Source organism: Amphiura filiformis, chromosome 12 (assembly GCF_039555335.1).
Source record: "Amphiura filiformis chromosome 12, Afil_fr2py, whole genome shotgun sequence".
Lineage (NCBI taxonomy): Eukaryota > Metazoa > Echinodermata > Ophiuroidea > Amphilepidida > Amphiuridae > Amphiura > Amphiura filiformis.
Window position 1 is genome coordinate 63,106,276 of NC_092639.1, and position 4,958 is coordinate 63,111,233.

Below are 4,958 nucleotides of genomic sequence, written 5' to 3' on the forward strand. Positions count from 1 at the left end.
CTAATTTGCCCCAAAAATCTGACCAGATATAAAAGTTAGTAAAAAAAGAGTATACATGGCATGTACTGACCCATGGCAGTTATCACACATGATAATGAGTGTAGGGCATCTTTACTTTTCGACAGGGGCTACCCTGACCAACGTCGCTACCCCAGCCCTTAAGAACATTTCTGTGTTTGCTGGGTGCATAATGTTATGTAAATGTTGACAAATTATTTGGCAAAAAATGTTTGCAAAAATAGTTTACAATAACATTTTGAAAACATTGTTGTAGTGTGTTTTCATACAAAACGTTTAAAACGTTTTCATGACCTTTATATAACCCGACATTTTAATGTTATTAAAATGTTTTCACCTAAACCAAAAGCCAAAATATAACTTCTTTAAAACGTTTTTAAAACGTGTTTGTGTTTGCTGGGGTTATAACGACACATGGGGTTATTAACGAAAAAGTCGAAGGTCAGCATTTGTGCTCGGAGCAAAAAAACATATCTTTCGGTTTTGATGAAAATGGCCCGGGGAAAATGGTTTTAAGTTGTTTGTCTTGCTATAACAAGTTTGCTCTATGTAAGACATTTTGTAATCTAACCCGACATTTCATGTTATTAAAACATTTTTACTTGAACCAAAACCTAAATATAACCTGTTTAAAACGGTTTTGTGTTTGCTGGGTATATATTAAAGAAGATCTAATATTTTACAATTTTTAGAAAATAAACTGCAAGATACAAGTTGGACAAAGTTGGAATTTTGTAATTCGCTATCGTAGACATGACGTCATATTGGTGACCCGGGGCGTTACCATAGCGACTGGATTACGCTTTCATGAGAACCGCAATGGCAATATCCATGTATGGAATTTATCAAATTACCAGCCATATTTAAGACCTGAAACCTCATGATTTCAGAAGGAAAACATCTTGCAAAAGCTTACTAGGCAGTGCAACCCCCGGGTGCAACCCATAAGAAATGACTAAAACTTGATTTTCAAACAGCAGAACATCGACGTGTACAGCGTAGATAGCGTTGTTATGCAACCGCTTGTATGGCAAGCCAAAAGGCCCATTACGTATTGCGACAACGCGTTGCTTTCGAAAGCAACGCGTTGCTAAGCCAGCCAATAGATATAGAGCTTTTAGCAACACGTTGCTTTCCTTAAAGCAACGCGTTGCTTTCGCCTTCTAAAAGCAACGCGTTGCTTTCGCAAACAACACGTTGTTGTCATTCTTTACGTCTTGTGGCGACAACCAATCACAGCGACTCTTACAGGATACACACAAGCATGCAAAAACTCTTTATAAGCTTCTCATAATATCTGTTAAATTTTACGCCTGAAATGAATTTCGTTTTATGATATGAACAAATTAATATTGTTGCTCAAGGAATTTCTCGGACTGAGCATTTAGGTATACAATTGAGTGTACAATAGTGTGATACACGCACACGCAAAACATGCTGTTACATGTAACAGCTAGTACCACTAAGGCGGGATGGACAATTGGACATAACGGCAGGAAGTGACGTCGGACTACGACAGCGAATAACAGGTTGAATGTTGAAAAGTGCAACTTTTTCTGAAAACATCATTTTTCGGAAAATATACTTATTTTGAAAAAAAAAAAGAAGATTTTGAAAAGGAACAACTTTGGATCGGTAGGCAAATGTTTCCTAGTGTCAAAGGTTTCTGAATATTTAAAACCGTCGAAATGTGCGTGACCTTGAGTTATAATGTTTGTTTTTGGACCCCATTCGGTATTGACCGATACAAAAAGTAAGCACAGCTATAAGCTACGGTATTGTATTAAAGCATTCTCTCAGAAAATCCTTCAATTGTACTTTAATTGAAAAGCTAATGCATTAATTAATTGTGTGTTACTTTTATCTTCATTCAATAACAGCACCCCGGAGAAAGTGAAGACATGACGAAGATCACCAACGATTACGGCAAGTTTGCCTGAATGTGGTATGCTGTTGCTGTCTCCGACTGATATGCTGCTTTATTCGTGCCATCATAGGTATTTGAGGTTCTTGAGAGTAAATATACCAGCATCGTTTCCAGAACAATCGGCAGCATTGAGATTCTTCAGAAGTGTAGAATAATAACGATATGAATGGGGTGAGGGGCGATTTCCAAAGTGTATGTAAGATATAGGCCTTCATGTATTTCATTTGTAAAATGCTGAATATTTTGTAATGGTGTCATCTTGTATAATTATGGTCTACCTGTTTTACGCCCTTTTTAATTAATAGAAGCTCGATTATTCTCATTTGATATTTGATTTATTTGAGTTCATTAATCATAATTTATGGCAATGATAGTTGCAAAATAGAACATAGTTTGTAACCTATGATTTACATCGTGCGCATGAAAAAATACCATAACCTATAACAATTTTAACACCACAGAATGTATATTCGTACTTTTTTGATGGTATATATAATATCGAACAGAAAAGTTATATAGTTATGTGAAAGTAGTATTTCTAGTATTTGAGCGTGCACGTATTATCTAAAATCTATTGTTTAGCGTGCGGGTTTTAGATAATGCATTGTTTAGCGTGCAGGTTTATATAATTTGGGCTATGAAGGGTAGTTCGCGAAAATAATGCACGGGAGAAGCATACATAACGATGAATAGAAACGGGCACTAGAAGTATATCCCGGGATAACATGATTATCTCGTGTTTATGTACAAAAAAAATTTATTGCAGATTAATTCGTTTAGCAAAGATATCGTGAAATTTAAATTTCGTTTTGGTATACCAGAACGAAATTACAACACATTGTCTATGGAGCAGTGTAATACACATAATCATGCATAACTCGCAAACGCAAAATCGGAATCCACTGAAATTTTGGGAATAAGCTTTTTTCCTGGATATCAACTGGAAAAATAGACAGTCTAGTGCTTTTATACTGTGGTCAGTTCAGTTCAGTTTTATTTCGCCACACATCAAAATAAATAATACAGAGCAGTATATCAATTATTATTACAGATATTATAAGTTACAAGATAAATGTGACAAATACAGAAATAAGTAGTATAATAATAGCTAGAGGGCCTTATATCTGTACACAAATACGGCTATACCCGCATGTTATCGGTGAACACAAACTTATAGTCCAATAAAGAAATTGTATGTAAAATATGTAAAAAGTGAAACTAGTTTTAGTATGCTACATATGGGGCTCATATATATTACATATCTATATAATAATACGCTATTCTCTGTAGGTTTGTCTGTGGATTTGTCTGTAGGTTTGTGGGTAGATTTGTATGTGTGTTTGTAACGGCCGGTCCTATGTTTTAGCGTTTGGGGCCCTGGGCCTATATTATGTGGCACATGGGGCTCATATTTACATATAACAATATCGTAGTTTCCGAGCTAGCCTTGTCATTCTGTTGCCCCATATTTTATCATTTGGGGCCCTGGGGCCCATAATATATGACATATGGGGCTCATGTATACTTGTAAATTATAGAGTACCCCTAGGGCTATTAGTGTACCAACTAAGGGCTCTGAGGCTGATTTAATTAATGAGAAGCGACATGCTTTGTATTTTTACATTTGGGCCCCTGGGCAAGATGGGCAAAGGTATTAAAACTGTAAATTGTAAACTGTAAATTGTAGTCAATTCAAGAGAATTTAATGTTGGATTTGGAAGAAGTAGTCGATTCTTTAGATGACAAAGCTGATGTGTACCAATCATTTTGATACACCATGTATGCTATGAATGAGTAAGAATACAACTGGTATCTACTATTAGTTTATACTTTTATATGTGGCTTTAACATGAACAGGGATCATCAAATTATGAGCAGTTATTGTAAGCACTTATTCTAAAAATACGTTAGCCTTTGTGAAATCCAATAATTCCAAGATTAAAGTTATACAGGGGTCAAAAGTCGACTAGTTATTTTACGACCTATCGTTTCGGAGTTATGAGCAAAAAGGTTGAAGGTCAACATTTGGGCTCCATATGGGTCAAAACGAACATTTTCTCCGATTTAGATGAACATGGTCTCAAAATGTTCGCAAGTTGTTTTATAATAATTTCAATATGGAAAAGTTTGAAAGAACTATTGTTTGTTACCTAAGTAACGCAGTAAAATAGGTCAATACCCAATCAGTCCTGTTGTTTGTGTCCTATTGTGCTGTGTTTTCTAGGTAAACCTAGTGCAAACTATTCTTTGTCTTGATTTCTATTACAAGGCAAAACATTTGAGACCATTTTCATCAAAATATGACGAAATCTTCTGTTTTTACCCATGTGCAGCCCAAATGTTGACCGTTGCTCTTTTTGCTCATAACTCCAGAACAATAAGTCGTAGATAGAGCAAACTATACAGTTTCTGAATCCTTTTGACCTGAGAAATATTTTGAACTAGTTTTAGCAAACTTTGAATAACTTTGAAATTTGATCTCGGAATTCTGGGATTGCACAAAAGGTTAATCGTTGGCTGTTGTGTTTTTCCTAATAAATGACACATAAGGAGAGTATAATTATGCTAATTATGTTGCTTGTATTACCTTTGGCTCACTTGACGTTACTGTCCCTAGGAAGCCAAATGGATTGTACACCTTTGTTTCCAATGGACATTTTATTGTGAAATGTCATTGTACAAGGAATACATTGAAAAAAATTCCACCATAGCCCCGAATGAAAAGTATTTAATTATCTTTGTAATCACTCAAAAAGCATTTTGTGTGAATTTTACATCCGAACTAAGTGCTATTAAATTTTTTATTTTTATGTAAAGTCTATGGGAGTGACGATTAGAAATGGACGGCAATATTGAAAAACCCTCATTTTGGGCCATTTTAGACACTAAAATGCCCATAAAAAAGAATAGCACTTAGTTCGGATGTAAAATTCACACACAATGCTACCTTACTGAGTACAAACATAATTAAATACATTTCATTCGGGGCTATAGCAAAAACAAAAATGTCCTA